Source organism: Porites lutea, chromosome 6 (genome assembly GCF_958299795.1).
Source record: "Porites lutea chromosome 6, jaPorLute2.1, whole genome shotgun sequence".
Classification (NCBI taxonomy): Eukaryota; Metazoa; Cnidaria; class Anthozoa; order Scleractinia; family Poritidae; genus Porites; species Porites lutea.
Window position 1 is genome coordinate 13,450,475 of NC_133206.1, and position 18,525 is coordinate 13,468,999.

The window sequence follows — 18,525 nt, forward strand, 5'->3', positions numbered from 1 at the left end:
CCCCCCCCCCCCCCCCCCCCCCGGGAGCTGGATGAGGTGAAATCTCTGCATTTTTATTAGCATTGCAATTTATAAGTTGCAATAATGATCTGCAGTCAATCGATAGGGAAGGCATAGGCAGACACAGCCTTTTCAAAAAAACATGAGCTACAAAGAATGTGACAGCCTTTAATGTCAGCACTGAAAATTATTAAATTGATATACCAAATCAAGAGCGAGCGATCCCCTTAATTATCTATTTATATTGAAAATGAGTAACTTAACTTTTCTGACAAAGAGAACTTAACAGATACAGCTCAGATAGGCAACACTAAAGTAACAATTAAATTTTCAATAATAAAGGACAGCAGTCCGTTTAAGATGGTAAAAAAAGACACATGCATATGACAACGAGCTGGCTGCTTTAGAACTGACACTTAGCTGAACTGAAAACTGTACCCACTCTGATTCGCTGTGCCCGAAGAGATATAAAGCAAAACTTTATCTACACTTGGATAAATGAGCACTCGAGAGTGGCTAGAAGGCAGGTGAAATTGGTGCGGACTCTCGATCGTCTTGCCTGTGTATTATTATTATAGCCGGTCAGTATAAAACACGGACTGCGGACTGCGGTCCACGGACTGCGGACTGGGTATAAAATACGGACTAGGTATAAAATGTGGACTCCGGACTGAGTATAAAACACGGACTAGGTATAAAACGCGGACTACGGACTATGTATATAAAAACAGCTTTAGAAGGTAAAACTGAGAGAAATAGAAAGCGGACTAGCAAAAACAGTAGTCCCAGCTTTAACATTCCCTTGGCTGTTCACGTAGTCTGTTCTTCCCACGGAGAAGGAAGGTTATGCCGGTACTCAAGGCGACTGAAATTAAACTCTGAATTTTATAAAAAGAAGGAGTTTGAAGAGATTTCAATTTGCAGTTTTACACCAATAAGAAGCACCGAATTAAAAAAAAATAGTATTGGTGTTAGTCAGATCAGTAAAATTCTTATCGGATGCCACAATTCCGTTTCAAATAAAGCCTTGGGAATATGAGGGACTGAATGAAGAACTCAGACGAGAAGGTCAATGCGATGCACAAAAGCAGTATTTAGGTGCGAGGGATTACTCACATACGTGAATAATAACCGAAATGAGTCATCCAACGTTATATTCTAAGCGACGATTATGATGACATGATTTACACCCTGCTCCTGATCCCCGGAAGGGGGTACTACTGGGAATTCTTGGTGGGGGTGTATTGCCCGGTTCTCCGAATCCTGACCTTATTGCAGACCAAAAAATTGTCATTTTCCACACCCGTTTTCAGACTAGATCTCTAAAATCCATACCCATTTTCGGACCTGGCCTAATTTAGCCTGTTCCAGGTTCTCAGATAGTTAGGGAGACTCCCCAGTTTTCTCCCGTTTCATTTTCGTGTTTTCGCTTTCTCGATTCAGCGGACCCAACTATCTCAGAGCCTTGAGCAGGTTAGGTCTAATTAGGCAGAAATTTTGTCCTCATTACCAAGTTAGAGCGGAAACAAAAAAATTCACCAAATGCATTTGGAATTCGCACATTTCTATTTCGTTCTTATTCATTTGGAATTGAAAAGATAAATACGTCCATTCATGTACGCTCCCGTAGTTCCCTCGAAAACCATACCCGATTCCACACCAAAATTGGGCAAAGTGTTTTCAGACCAAAGAGGCCTAAACCTCCTATCCTTCCATTATAGAAGGGAGTACCACCCCTGATCCTGACGCCTTTCATGATTGTTAGAGACCAAGACAAGGTCTAAAAATGGGTGAAGAAAATAGCATTTTGATCCGGCTCATGATTCAGAGAACCGGGCGGGACACCTCCACCAAGAATTTATAGGAGTATTTACAACTTTAACTCACGTGTCTTGCTATTTAGCGATCTTTTGATCTTATTTTTCCTTACCTAGAATCAATTTGCACGGTTTTTACCAAAGTAGTCAGTAGTCCGTATTTTATACCCAGTCCGCAGTCCGCAGTCCGCGTTTTATACCTTGTCCGTGTTTTATACCCAGTCCGTATTTTCTAGTCCGCGTTTTATACCTAGTCCGTATTTTATACCCAGTCCGCAGTCCGTAGTCCGCAGTCCGCAGTCCATGTTTTATACTGACCGTTATTATAGCCAGTACGTATACAAATACACCTACCAGTAGTCCGAATCTCCGTCGGCACAAACTGCATAAAATACGACTTGGTGAAGTGTGTTTTTTCTCCTTCTCTGAGGCTAGCTGCCCTTAGTATTTGACTTTCTCATATTCAGTCGGTGCTGGTTCTACAGAGTCATCGTAATCTACGATTTCCTTCTTCACAATTCCAGAATCGGGCGAAGACGAGCGAAGCTTTGAGAATCGCTCGCAGTCTTCTCTCGGTTCAGGTTTGTTTTCTTGGCGTGTTCAGAAAATGACGTCACAATCAGAGAACAATAGCTTTGTCAGTGGAACATAAATTTGTAATGGCGGACGCGAAAAACCTACATTTTCAAGCTCAATATTTTCACTTAGAGGGCGCTAAAGTTCATTTCAATGACCGAAACAGGTACAGCCACTTCTGATAAGCTGAAAAGAAAGCGTTTTTGTGACAAACTTGACATTAAATTTTGATCGTAGTAGCACTGCGAGGTATTGCGTACTTTAGTTATATGCAAATTACCGTAAGTTCTTTCTGGCCAATCATTGAAAACCACAAACTTGACATTAATTTTGATCGTAGTAGCACTGCGAGGTATTGCGTACTTTAGTTATATGCAAATTACCGTAAGTTCTTTCTGGCCAATCATTGAAAACCACAAACTTGACATTAATTTTGATCGTAGTAGCACTGCGAGGTATTGCGTACTTCAGTTATATGCAAATTACCGGAAGATATTTCTGGCCAATCATTGAAAGCCATCTCGACACACCTGCTCGACACATCTTCCCCTAAACAATGGCCTCAACCATACGAGGCTAGGCCGAAATAGAATTCGCTCATTCGCCGGGACGACATGTTATTGTTTCCTGTGACCAATTAGGATAGACCTTGCTCTGCTTATCGCCGGCGCAAAAGTTTCAAATCAGCCAAAGCATGCTGCCAAAGGTTGTCGCCAATTCTTCAGCAGAAATATGGCTGAAGTTGAACGTACTATCGACATTTTGGCTATTTGCGACGAATGGAAGCCCTCGAAGGGTGGTTTGTCTGCATTTAACCGAGAATTGCTTATCAATTTGGCAAAGGAGTCACGGGGAAAAGTCAATGTACATTGCTACGTGTCCGAAAGCGATGAAGCAGACAGGGAAGACGCGAAAAAGAATGGTGTAAACTTAGTGACAGCACAGAAGATACCTGGTACGGCAAACCCTCACGAATGGTTGAAGTTTCCACCGCCAGAAATACCCAATGTTGATGTAGTGATTGGGCATGGGAGGAAGTTTGGCTTGCCGGCTTATTTTATGAAGAAGTTTATACCCTCCAAACTGTTGCAATTTGTGCACGTATATTGTCCCGATGTAGGGAAGTATAAGACGTCAAAACGCACCGCTAATTGTCTACGACCTGATACAATCGATGAAAACGAAGGAAAGCACGCAGATGAAAAAGAACTTTGTGAAGTAGCCGATGCAGTAGTAGCTGTGGGGCCCGCGCTGCAGCAGAAGTATCAGAGAGATCTCGCGGATATCGATGTCCAAGTGTTTACCCCGTGCATTTCTGCGAGCTTTTTGGTGAATCAGGCTCCCCGATGGCAGGGACAGGGGGCAGAAGGATTGAAGGATTTCATATGTCTGGTTTGTGGCCGAGCAGACTTTGAGGATCGCGAACTCAAAGGCTACGACGTTATCGCAAACGCGATAGGCTCCCTTGGAAAGAAATTTCAGTTGAAGTTTGTTGGTTCCCCAGCTTGTAAACAAAGAAAACTAGAGAAGTGGTTTCTAAAGAATACTAACATAACTCGTGAACAATTGACAATTTACCGTTTTGTTGACCAGTCTCAACTGAAAAAACTGTTTTGCAGTTCTGATGTCGTGGTTCGTCCATCTCGAGTAGAAGGCTTTGGTTTGGTTGCGTTGGAGGCCATTTCGGCTGATACTAATGTGCTTGTCTCAAAACAAGCTGGTATATCTCAAGCTCTCCAAACGGTGGAGGGCGCAAATTGTGTTATTGTTGAATCACATGATGATCCAAACGAATGGGCCAACAAAATCCGACATCTGTCAAATCAGAAAGTTCAGGAAAGACGGGAAAAAGCAATTTGTCTCCGAGAGAACTACGCGAAGACATATTCTTCACAAGAAGAATGCCAGAAACTCTTGTCTTTGATTGAGACATTGGTGAATAGAGGTATGTGGACATTATATCACCATCAAATCTCACATGTTCTCTTTCCCAACAAGGTTTCTAGCCTCATCCTTAGTAACCTGCAAATGTTAGTTTGCACTTCGTTTGCCTTGCGTTGCCACCAGAATTTACTTTGCCAAGTAAAACGTAGCCTCCCCCCAGACGTCCTTTGGGGTTCGTTTAGTAAAACGAAGAGCTCTTCTTCAGACCAAATGATTGACAATTCAGCCTTCTACACACCTTTCTTAGGAGAGAGGTGGGGGTGGGGTTGTGATGAGAACTGCGAGTTAAACTTTGTTTTGAGATTTTCCTGTGCAAAAGGTTCTCATTCATCCCTTGCGAAAGGGAAATATTTTTTGCTGTGAACACTCTAAATGTTAGGGGATTCATTATGATCCACCCCCATTTTGTTAGTCAAATTTGTCAGTTTACAAGACAGTTAGCATTAATCTAGGGTTAGTTACCATGACAACTTTATGCTACATTTCATTTCACTTAGCCTGTTGCAGGCTCTCAGATAGTGGGGAAGACGTTAAAGTGTAGGGCGTGCAGACCCTCCCCCTCTCCCTCCTCCCAGTTTCCTCCCGTTTTTTTTCTTGTTCATGCTTTCTCAATTCCGCAGGCCCGACTGTCTCGGACCCTGAACAGGCTACATTTCACCCCGGATTAATTTGAACAACTTGGCCCAGCAGTCTTCATCTCTACATATTCAACAGACAATTATAATTCAATTATTTATACTAGTTTATTTCATTGTATTCCAACCAACAGCAAGGCTATAACATTGGAGGAAAAACACAATGCCTCATTTCACTATGATGCAGGGTTTGCAATCAGAATGTTATAATTATAACATTGTGAATTAATTGACCAGTCATGTAATTAATTAGTAATTACTTAGTGCCTTTAACCAATCACAAAATGCTCCTGTAGAGTTATAGAAGAGATGTCAAACATGCCCATCCTTACCATTCATTGCAACTGTTTCCTGCTATATTTAAATTGCCTAAATATAGCCTTAAACAACAAACTGCACCATTATTTTTGGAATTCAATTGATGCCAGAAAAGTTGGGCAAAGTTTTTCAAGTTTTAATGCTATGCTTGCAAAAAAATTTGCTAACTCTCTGTTTAACAAGATAGAAATTTTTGCGCGACCATACAGAGCGAACGTTAGGATGGGCAATGGACATGAGATGTTTTTGACTCTGATAATGTCTGCCACACAGGTTGTCAAAATGTCAGTCACTGAATAATGAGATAAGAGCTCTCTTTGATTACCCTTTTTCTTTCTTATAAGCATGGTTTAGAATTTATTGCTGTTTTATTTACAGGTGACGTCAGTCAACCCTCACAATCAAACATGAGCCCCACCCAAATGCTTCCCCAGCAAAAGAGAAAACGAGCACGAGCTGAGGTTGATGATCAGATTAGAAGTATTCCAATTCTGGTACAAGCACTTCTTTTCCAAGATTTTAACAAGATCTTTGGGAAGCAAACAAAAATTGAGAGCCGTTGCTTGAGATGGGGAGATGTTTCCCTACACAGAGATCCTAAGACAGGCAGTGAGAGGTTGATTTTAAAACGTGGTGGTTCTAGAGCCTGTGGAGGCCAGGGAGAGCATCCACTGCAATCCAGGGCGGTAAAATTTTACAAGATCTTTGAAAAGAGAAGGCCGTCTGAGGCAAAAAAGGTTGATTCTTCATTTTACTTAGCAGTTAAACCTAAGGTGAAGAATGAAGATCCTGTGTGGTACATGAACAAACCACAAGCAGTGAACAAAATTGGTAAATGCCAAATTACCAACAATAAATCAGCAAAGCGTCCTCGTCATTAAATGTGGCAATGGCTGTTTTCACACTAGCGACAGATTATTGGACAGATTATTAGAGGCAGATGAATGGTACTTATGACCAGGTTCACCAAATTAAATGATCCAGTAAATAAGTCAGAATTAATTTGGCATGTTTCTTTTTTTGTTTGGTTTTGTATGTAAATTATAAAAACAGCAAACTGTCAAGCAGCTTTGAAGACATTGCTTTCCTGAACACTGTAGTTTATGTGATACCATAATGTAGAATTCCAAAAGTAATGGCCCCCATTACTTTCAATTGTAGTAGGCAAAGAGGGCCGCTATTTTAGCGTAGCCGTTACTTTCAGGTAGTTGTTACTTTCCGATGGTTAAAAAATGTTGGTAGTTTACCGTAGTTTCAGAAACTTGTTAGCATTATTGAATTTAAAGGTCTTTCCGAGTAAATACTGTTTATATCCTAAAGAACACTCGACTGTCGAAAAGGGGCGGTGGAAAACTAAAGGCGGAGGAATCCTATTTCGTGTAGAAAGCCTATGAATGCAAGTGAAGGTAAGAAATTCTTGTGAATTGAAGCAATACGTTTCTGAGAATATTCGAACAATTCGAAGCAATTCCTGGAACTGTACGGTAAATAAATTCGGTGTTTTAGCCAATTTGTATTCAGCCAGGCTTTGTTGTATTCATTTCAGCTTAATTGATAAATTGCTTTAGTTAAATATCGTCGACAGGTTTCAGACAAATAATATGTGACGCTGATTCTCACGGACTTTTATACAACTGTAGCTTGATTTCACACACTTTTTTTCACCTACGTGTCGTGTTGCATCAGTTATTTGACACTGTTAATGGCAAATATCCAAAATCAAAAAAAATTGCAACTGATTCAAACTATTTAAGATGTCAGCACCTCACTTTCCATTGGAAACTACTTGGTCTTGTAAGCAGTATAGAAAAGAGCGGTACTGGGGACAACAATTTTGGCAAATGGAAAGGGACATTTCGGTCCGACCGACCGAAATGACCAGACCAGTCACAGTGGACCACCTTCAAAGCTGGTCCCCAATATTCCGGATGGACCAAAGCAAAATGGTCCGTTCCATTTGATGTACCAACCGAAATTACCGAAATTTTGGGTTGAATGGAAAGCGCCCCATGTATAATTTAAAGAAGGATTCAGATAAGTTTGAGATAGAATCACAAATGACTCATCACGTTGTTTAGTCGAATTACACTAGCAGAGTTAAATATTTTTACATGTTCTTGTTAAATTGATTCGTTATTATGAATGGTACAGGCTGATAGTTGGCTTTCACTTAAAATTAACAAGAAAAGAGACATTTTTTCTCATTTCTATTGCAACAAATGTGACGTTAAACATATTTCAAAATCGCTTTTTACTTGGATCAAGTCCTGCTTCAAAGAAAAATTAAAAACAAGAAAAAAAAGGTTTCAGCAAGCATTGCAGCAATTGTAACATAGAAAAAAGCTGATTGTGTAACCTGCCAAGCAATAGTTGTTACTACTTTTTTATATTCTGTACATATATTTCTTCTTAATGTTTTAAAATGAGATTTATATGTTCTCTTAGTTTAGTTAAATTTAGATGCTAGGATTAAGACTCTTAGCCTTGAATAATTATTGTAATACGCTGTTAGGGGTTTGCTTGCTTGAGTATAGATGGTTTTCATAGTGACGTCATCAAATTGTAAAGTCAAAATAGCAAGGTTTTACAAATTCTTATTTACACTAGGTTGAAGATAAACAAAAAGTAAATCTCTGTACAAGTTTCCATTCCTGTAGCATGTTTCATTTTGAAAATAGAGCAATTTGAACTTCCGAGTTTTCACAGTACGTGACACCAAAATAGGAATGCTGTCTTGTCGAAAAAAAGTCTCTCCTCTTGATTTTCAGCAGTATAACCATTTCAAGTATTAGAAGGTATATTAATTATGCACACGTATGCTAGTTCTCGAGTGAAAAGAAATAGCTTTTATAGAAAAAGTGAACTCCAGATGTTTTTGTTGATACCCGGCGGCCATATTGGTGCACCAAAAGGGTGCACCAATATGGCATCTCCATACAAAGCTCCACAAAGGTGCGTGAAACGTTTCGGCAAATAACTCAGAAACTGTGGGCCACAAAGACCTGGGACTTAAAAATTAGTCTTTTATAACATTTCATTTTCTTAGCTTCTTCCACTGGATGGTTTCCAATTTATTTTTTTGTTGCGTGACAGTGAAAACGATCTATAAAGAGTTTTGTTTATTATTTGTCTCATGATAGTCACTTAGTTATTGATCGCAACATTTCACCACATACTGCAGGTCTTCATCAGGTGATAGTGTCAATTTACTGAGTGGAACTATCAGCATTACCATGGTTGGTAGTGAATGGTGTATCACAAACCTCACTTATGATAGGTGGATTTTGATCCAAAGCATTGTTGGCGTTAATAGAAGAGCAAACCTCTCTCAGCAACGTGCAAAGAAACTTGTGTCCAATAGCCTGGGGCTGGTGGATTTTGCTATCGGGCTAGTGGTTTTTGTTCTTAACTTGCCCGACGGAAGGATTGTAATCAATCCTGCTAATCAAAAAGGGTTTTGGGGCTTGTTGAAATGACTTGTGGGCTAGTACATGCTAGCTACAGCTTGCCCGAATGGTAGGCTGTAAAACTAACTTTCTTTGCACCCTGCTCAGCAATCTGTTTAACGCCAACAGGCTGTTGTGTTGTCTGATTGTAGGCATCCACACTTCAGGAATCTCAATTTCACTGTCCCTGTTGATGCTGTTAGGATGAAGTCTTATGTGAATAACCCCTAACCCTAAGAGAGCACCAGTGAAGTTGACCAGTCAATGAACTATTTAACCTCGTCCCGTAGTGGATAATATCTGATCTTTTAGGGTGGGAAGGTGAAATTATCACTGTCATCACTGGTGTAGACTTTCTGATTGGAGTTCTGGTAAAATTACTGGATCACTGGTCTTGCTTGGTGTAGTCACACACTTCTCAGCATAGAAAGTGTTCAAATTTTATCATTTGTGGGGATGAGCCGCTTTTAAAAGAATCCGAGAGGGGTGTCTTTTTATTTCTGGAACTTATTTATGGGACAAATATATATCACAGTGAACTATCTTAACAGACATTCCTATTACACAGACACCTCTAAGAAACATTCCTTTACCCTTTATATTTGACTTTCCGTAAAACAGACTCAAGTAGTTTAAAGCCTGGGCAGAGTGGTTGACCTGTGCAAATAATTTATTGGCTAACTTTGGCACAGATCATCGGCTGAATCAAAATTTGGCACCCATAGAGAACTCATTGTCCTTAACATTTTGAAGTATAAATATTGTACAACTCATGTGACGTATCATGTGAGCATTTTGCTAACAATCTTAACTGACAAACTGGTGACGGGTTTAAGAAAAGAATCAAGCAATAACAATTTTTTCTCACTCATTGTAAATATTTCTAACACCTCACATTTGGAATTTTACTGTCCATTGCACCTCAATAAAGAATTGTTTAAAACTTTTATTTTAAACTTCACATACTTATCCCAAATGTAAGAAAGTAAGGTATGTTTACCCTCTATCTGAATAGCCGATTTATTTATCCAATCCAATTCAACAGCTTCCTTCGTTTTCAATTTTTGGGTCACGTGACCATAATTAAACGTCAAGGCACAAGGGGACCTCAAGATTTACTTTTGGGAAAAAATTCATTTTTCTCTATGTATCCTATCAAGAGATATTGCCAATCACCAAATACTCCTTTGACCCAGGCCTTCAACCCCTTGAGAGGCAGCTCAGGCTAGGCAAGAAGATCAGGAGAAAGGGAAACTAGCCGCCAATCGGTATGTAGCAGCAGCTAGTGCATAGTCAAACCCCGCAATCATGCAAAGTTACTCAAAATATTTCACTCTTCTCCAATTCTAGTAATTCTGCCAAATGTGAAAGTTTTATACGTTTATTTTTTGTGACCTCAGTTTTTTGAGCCGGGGGGGGGTACTCCTTGGTATTCTTGGTGGGGGCGTGCCGCCCGATTCTCAAAGTCCTTACCCTATTTCAAACCAACAAAGGCCATTTCCACACCCGTTTTCAGACCCGGCCTCTAAAACTCATACCTGTTTTCAGACCGGCACAGACAGAAATAAGCGCTAAGAAAAAGGTTTCTTAGAAGCCATTTGGAATTCGCATGTTATTCTTCTTTCTTGTTCTTTTGGAATTGATGGACAAATTCGTTCATAAACACTCCTAGTTCCCTCAAGTACATACCCGATATCAGACCAAAATGGGCAAATTCTATACCCGTATTCAGACCAAAACAGCACAAAACCCTACCCTTAGGGGCGGAACATACCTATATGGCTCATATAAGGGAGTCCCCCTCCTCCCCCCTCCCCCAACGGGTGTTTGAGCAATAAAAGAGACTGCATATTCTGGTTCAGTCAATTCTATGGGTACTAAGCAAGTGACTACGTGGCTTGCGCTGGTAGGCTGTGAGTATTACCGATTCGACGAAGGAGAACACAAGCCTGATTTTGTTTTGGGATGAGTTAAGATTTCTAGTCACGATGTACATGCACGCACGTACTTACAGGGTGACCCCTTGATAATCTTTTTGCTTTCGCTAGTGTTGATAAGTGACATGTCCTCACTGTACCTTTTCTTTTGAGTAAGTCTAGAATGGTCGATGCCCGATCTGGGAAGACATGTTACTTTAAAATAGTGTGATTACAATCGCTTCTTTTGTTGATCTGTTTTTCTTTTTTTCGCACTGGGTTTTGTGAGCATTGGGGTCATAGTAGCTATTATAAAGTTAATTTTTTCCCGCTATTTTGAGCATTTTTCTTGATTTAATGTTCTTTTTTTGCCTTGTTCAATCTACCTAACATTTCCGTTTTTTTATAATTGCGATTGTAATTTTCATGCAATGTGTGCGCGTACTCTAATTGCAGATGGCAGATGTTGGCACATGTACAAACGGTTTCAAATTATTTCCACAATCCGCACCCAACCTCTATACATCGGTAGTTCTGCTCTTTTCCAAAAGCTAAAAAGTAGGTCAAAAGCACTCGTTTAATCTGCGATTACTCTTAGCTGTTAATCTGTACATAAATTTCGTGTCAGCGGTTTAACATTTTCTAGCGTGGTCAAAAATTGAAATGTACCAAATTTTTCCTCGAGAAATAGGTTGTTATGGAAATAAGGATTAATCATTAAAGGACAAGGCGTAAAGCGCACCGTTTTGTACTGCTTAAATGTAATATATCAATACGAGAGTTTCTGACGAGTTCGCATTCCGTTAGACGCAGTAAATGCTCTAGATCCCCATACTTGTTTGTTTGCAGTGCCGTAGCCAGACCAAACGGCCAACCGAGGCAGGCGGGAGTTGCTAGGGGGGTTCGGGGGCATGCCCCCCCCCCCCCCCCCGAGAAATTTTGAACTTTAGTCTCTCGGAAATGCGATTTGCAGCGTTTTCTGGGTCTTTCGGTAACTTTTTTTCGAGTTAATTTAAGTGGAATTTAAAAAGCAATAATCAGAAACAAGCTACATAATCTGGGTGACCGTTAACCTCGCCAATGGTTTTGATCAGTATTTGTTCAAAAAAAATTTGAGTTAACGTACGTAGCCCCTTGAGATCGATGATATGGTAATTTTTTCATAGTATATTGACTGAATTGCTGAATTCTTTGTAATATCATGATGCGTTAAAAATATCCGATGATCGCTTATGTAAAATAAAAATGATCGGCGAAATTCGTCAAAATTTTACCGAGGCGAGTGCCTCGGTTGGCCTCATACTAGCAACGGCGCTGGTTTGTCTGTTGTTTTTTTCTACCTTTACTTGTCTTCTCATGTTTTTTTCTTCCTTGTTTCCTCGTAAAAGTGTAATTTTTATTACAAGTGTGTATTAAAGTAGCGAAGTCAAATTAATCTGATCATTTTCGAGGGTATATATGTGAAAGGATGTCCTTTTTGTTGCAGATACTCTTCAAAAACCACATGACTGTCATTCGGCTAATATTTTTAACACATTCTTTTATTAAATACGTTATTTTTTAGCTAGTGACTTTATTTGGGCAGTTTTGTCCTCACATACATGGAGCCCTGTAGAATTCTTGAATTGATATTTTCTTGAGATCTTCACTCACGACACGACAGCTAAGTTGCCACTCTGCTGTCTTGCTTGATATCAATGATTATGTATTCCCCGCGTCTTTCAAAGCTGGTTATGAAGAATTAAGCAGGGGTTCAAAGCCGATAACAAGCACAGAAATATAGTTTGATTAAATAAAATTACTGAAGATGTTAAAATTGATTCCCATAAAAAATCTACAACTAAGAACCTGCATTTTCCCAAGTTAGCCTAAACATGGGTGGGTGAGGGTGTTATCCGCCTCGGCCTACGGTCTCGACGGATAACACCCTCCTCGATCTCCGTAATTCTTCATAAGATACTTAGCCTCATCGATCATTCATTAATTCTTAAATAAAATCTGCATACAAATTAGTATTTATGTGAAAATGACCATGAGAAGAAGGACTGGAACACTGATCACATGAATTTCGAAGTCTCTTTGCCCAAGTCAACAGAAAATAAGAACCTGTTTTAAGTTTTAGGTACAACAGGCTCTTCTAGGGAGGAGGCTCAGCTGACAAATTTAAGTCACAACTAAGAACTTGGTTTTTTTAAAAAAGCAAGTTCTTAGTTGTGGGGTTTTACTGCATTTTGCAGTAAGTGCTGACTCCAAAGAGAAAATACTATGATGTTTTTCTCTTTGTTTTCAAGTTTAGTTTTCATGGCTGGCTTACATATTGACCATATATCACAGCAAAAGCTCAAGCAAGATACATAGAAGCATCGTGTTCTTCAGCAGGCTGGTGATCAGTCATCCTCGGAGACCCAGGGGCAGTTAGTCGGGTCGATAAAAGATTCGTGATGAAAGTTTACTGTACGATCGAGACGAGCCCCTGGGCACTTACTCTTACCGAACCAGTTCCAGAAGCGTTTGAATTGCCTGCTTCTGATTGGCCAGAAAAAATTTTTTCTGGCCAATCAGCGAAGAGATGCTGCCGGGTGACTCTCGTGTTTTCTTACACGACGTAGTTTTCTTCAGCAATCGCCATAATTGCGTAGCGCGTTCAACGGGGAAAGTTTCTCGACGAAAGTTTCAGAACAAAATGTAAACAACCCGTAAAAATTACAACCTTTAGCACGGCTACAAGAAACAAACACTCTCCGATGAATTTTTAGGGCAGATCTTTCCAAGGTATCGTAAATTTGATACGATACGCGATGCATGACTTTCACTCCACACCTTAATTTGCTCACATTGTCTAGTATACAACGCTAAGCTTACATTTTAGATTTCCATGTTCGTTGCACGACTTTTGAAACTTTCTACAGCGTGAAAATTTCTGTTGCACGGGCCACGCAACTACGTCGATTGATCGTGGGAAATGCCGGCTAGCTGCAGTGCCTTCTTTGTGATTTCGCTTCAAACTCCTTTCGAAACTTTTAAACTTAAAAGCTTACAGCAGCTGAACGTACGAATTCTGTCGAAGTTGATGGTAGTGTTAACTTTAGATTCGAGGGAGACCTCCAGCAAGCGCTTGAAGAAGGCTTGTTTTTGTTTCCTGTGGTACAGTTCAAAGCGAAGCAAAGATTAATTATTGAGAAGATTGTGGAAAGAAGAGATGTTTTGGGGCAATTAATAGAAGAGTCTAACCTTCCAAATGTTGCCTATAAGCTAGAGGGTTTAAAAAACCGTTAGATGCTAAAGGTTATGAATTTCCTGGCAATCTAATGGTCATAATGATTTCACCTCTTATGTCAATTGTTGAGGACCTGGTAAGTTACGCGAGGTCACTAGGAATTCAGGCCGCTTACTTAGGGGAAAGCATAACGAGAGATCGAGGAAATATTGAATGGATAGGGAGCGTTTTCTTTGTTGTACGGAAGCCCGGAATCATTAACTGGGGGACAAGAAATTCAGGGCAATGTTCTCTAAGGAGTTCTACCAGAAGAATCCGGTTGCAAGTACAAACAGCTGTTCATTAGTAAGTATGCTGATTTGTTTACTAGTAAGGGTGCTACACTGAATTCATTGTGGGGAGTTCTGAAGGGGTAAAATGGGATGTTGTTGCTCTAAGAAAATGGGGTTTAAGTCACTGACATGCAGGGGGATTCTATCACTGAGAATGAGAAAAAATGTAACAAATGGAAATTGAGGGTTAAACAGTTTCAATGGGATTGATATCCCCCCCCCTTCAGGACCCTCAGGACGGTAGATCTGGCTTTTATTCAAGGATGCTCAGTTATCTTATGTCTAAAAGCTGACAGACACTTCACAAGAATTATCATGTTTTTTGTCACCATTTATTGACAATTGAAAGCTGATGAAGTAAGCCTTAATTGTGACTGCTTAAGATAATAGTCCAATTGAACATTTACATATTATAAATGGGAAACATCCCATAATAATGATGCCATTACATTAATTTTATTTTTATAATTTTTATAATACTGCTTGAGTTATGTAAATACTAGGGAGCTGTAATATTTTATTTTATTTTAATTTGTTCATAAACGTTTACACTGGGGTGTTTGTTGGTGATTCTTTCTGTCCCAAAGGGTTTGTTTTACTAGGTGGCCAAAAAGTATACTATTATTTGAAAACTGTCTAGAAAAATGGAGTGTGCATTATATTGAGGTGCACATTATACACAAGTAAATATGGTATACCTACACATAACATACACTTTTCCAACTTTTCCAGCACTCTCTGGAGGAAAGGGAACTGTGCTGTAATTGTCACTTACTGTTTTCAATAATTCTAAGAGTCTTTCTTCTTTTAGATTTTTTTTAAGTGTACAACCTGCAGAAGAGAAAAAATTTCTTCCTTTTTTGATGACAGTAATGAAAACAGCAGAATCATTCCAAGCCACTTATGTTGCGACATCAGTGCCAATGACTGTTAGTCTGCTTAAAGAGAATCAAGATGATCTGAGACAGGAATTTCAAGAATCAAATCTTCACTTCTAGAATTTGTATTCTCTGATTGTCTTGTATAAAGGAAACAATAATTGATAATTGTGATAAATTATGTTGTGTGGAAAGTATTTTAGAGACACTGTGTGGAATGGTGACCATGCAATGAAGATTTTTTCCTTTCTAAAGAGGGTGTTTAAAGATTTAAAAATAATTATCAATGAAGAATATTATTGTCACATGAGGAGAATTATGATAGGGAAGTTATGAAATATCAAACAAATGAACCAAAGGAGAAACTGTTAATATTGCAGCATTATTCGTTTAAAGTAAGTGCAATCTTGTACCATCAATTGCAAGGAAGTTAAAACAATGGCACTGTGGATGTGTTTGAGGGAGTCAGTTAGGGGAAGCATCAAGCCAATCAAAGATAAATAGTTTGGCAAAAATCACGTATTACGTGAAATTACTTTTATACATGTATTTGTTAAAAGATATCTTGTAATAAAAATTCATTTCTACCATATTAGCCATAATTCTAATCACAGTGAAGATTAACCCAGGTTCTCTTATGCGGTTTAGTAAGCCAGAAACCCAGGTCCTTGAAATCAAGAGCTGAAGTTGGAGCTTTGGAAAGTGTCCCTATTCCTTGGTCTCTTCTCCCTGGAATTTCCTTAAGAGCGTTCACTTCTTGAAAAGTTTTAGTGACTACAAAAATATCTATATAGACATCCCACCCTTCCACGATTTCTCATCTCTATACCTACTCGTGTCACACACTGCGTGTTTATCGCCCTACAAAACTTTCACACCAACCACTGTCAAACATTTTCGCAAACTCACCTTTATTTTTTTTTCTTCGCTTATCCGTAAAAACAAACCCACACAGCCTGCAAAAATCGATCTCACTTAACAAGTCAGGATTCAGCACATAACCGGACCGAGATTTTGAATTAAACACAACGGCTGTATTTCAATTACGTACGGGTACGGTAAGGGGAGTTTGGCGCGAAATCAAGAAGGTGCGTGCAGTGCAGCAAGCCAGCAATCCCCACGATCAATCGACGTAGTTGAGTGGCCCGTGCAACGGAGATTTTCACATTCTAGAAGTTTCAGAGGTCGTGCAACGAACATGGAAATCTAAAATGTAAGCTTGGCGTTGTATACTAGACAATGTGAGCAAATTAAGGTGTGGAGTGAAAGTCATGCATCGCGTATCGTATCAAATTTACGATACCTTGGAAAGATCCGCCCTAAAAATTCATCGGAGAGTGTTTGTTTCTTGTAGCCGTGCTAAAGGTTGTAATTTTTGCGGGTTGTTTACATTTTGTTCTGAAACTTTCGTCGAGAAACTTTCCCCGTTGAACGCGCTACGCAATTATGGCGATTGCTGAAGAAAACTACGTCGTGTAAGAAAACACGAGAGTCATCCGGCAGCTTCTCTTCGCTGATTGGCCAGAAAAAGTTCAGAAGCAGGCAATTCAAACGCTTCTGGAACTGGTTCGGTAAGAGTAAGTGCCCAGGGGCTCGTCTCGATCGTACAGTAAACTTTCATCACGAATTTTTTATCGACCCGACTAACTGCCCCTGGGTCTCCGAGGATGGTGATCAGTGTGCTCTAAGACTACTGTTTTTAAAAGAGAAATGTTGCTTGAGTTTATGTCATGTGTAAGTGTTACTTTTACACAAAACACATATGAAAACAACAGTTTCTGTGAGATTACACAATGCCAGGCAGCCCTTATGCCATGTTTGCTTACAATGCATTAAAGGGAAACACAGGGCAAAAATGCAGTACTATAGAAACTGCGTTTTAAAAAAAGACTTCAGGAATAAACCTTCAAAGGCCTCCATTTCAAATTACATTTATTGCACACTGATATGTGACTTACAGCTTCTCTCAACAAAACTTCATTGTTTGTTTGTCTCATGGATGGGCATTTGAACACAATTTTTATTCCACAGTGGGATTCTTGCAGTGTTACAAAGAAAACATGAGAAGTGCCCAAGAAATGCGCGGAAAAAATTAAATTGACTGTACCGTAATAGTCAAGCCATATAGTGAAAAAAATTGTGCACCTGGGGGTAATAGTATGGTATTAGTACTTGGGCTGCTAAACAATATTAGCAATGGACCGCAGTCAGGGAGTGGATTTTGTACTCAGCGGGGTGGGGTGGTTGAAGTTTCCAAATAAACTGCTGTTATTGAAAAGAAAGTTGTAAGTTAAGCCGATCTTGCCATATCAATAAGGCGTGATGTCCTAAGGCAGTTTAACTAGGTCCAATTAATGTAAGTGGCGCGAGGAGAAGGTTTGAACACAGCTTAGGGGGAGGGTTGGGAGTATCTCTGTACGCATGGTTGTGTAAGATTCTCTTGTGAGGGAAAATGCAATGACCTTTCCTGAATTCTGGCATAACTTCAAATCATTTAGTTATTGGTTTCTCCTCTGACTTCATCCCTCATCTCCATGGTGGTGGCGGGGGGTGGGGGGTTAGAGTTAGGGTTAGGGGGAGGTTTTTTCTGCTGTAGTAAGCGCATGTTTCGTATGTTATCAGTATATCAACCTGCGGAAATAGACTACATAATATAAGGCGCTGTTTTGGGCTATTTAATCTCCTGGTAACCGTTACACCATTCATAACGCAACTTTAATATTGTCAAGGATTTTAGCAGCATTTAGAGTCATATTCTCTCTTTTTTAAAATTTATATCACAACTGCTATTTTAATCACATTCAAGCCAGCCATTTTCTGTCAGTGAGCTTGATCCTTATTCTTGTACAGGCAAGGAGCTTAAGCCTCGCATTCTCCACAAAATTGCGACTCGTAGTACCGGACATTCCTGCTTTTAAACATTTTCAACGGCCTTTACAACGTCGTTCGACTTTGCACTAGCTCCCGGTATACCATACATACATACTTTATTGTTACCTCCCCAAAGGGGCTTTGATGCTCATGGTGACGTGGACCACAGAGGCTTCCATGCATTTGACTCGGATCTTGACCATCTCCATTCCAAGCACTGTCCCAAATATTGTCATCTTTGTAGGCAACTCTCTTGGTGTGATGAAATAATACATGGTCAATAGAGGGAAGGTTCTCAAGGTTTCTTCCCTTATGTGCAAATAGCCAGAACATTTCTGGCATCATTGACCAGTTTGTATGGTAAGACATGAGGACAACAAATCTCTCAAGCACGGGCATAGAGTCTTTAACATCCGTCATAGTTTGCTAAGGGATGTAAAAAGTTTAGTGGCTTCTCCATTAGACATCCTTATGGCCTAGGCAATTCTCTCGCCCTAAAATTAAGAAAGCTGATGTCTGATTACATTTTTGATTGAGTAATAAAAGTACAACACGTTATATAGATTTTTTAATGA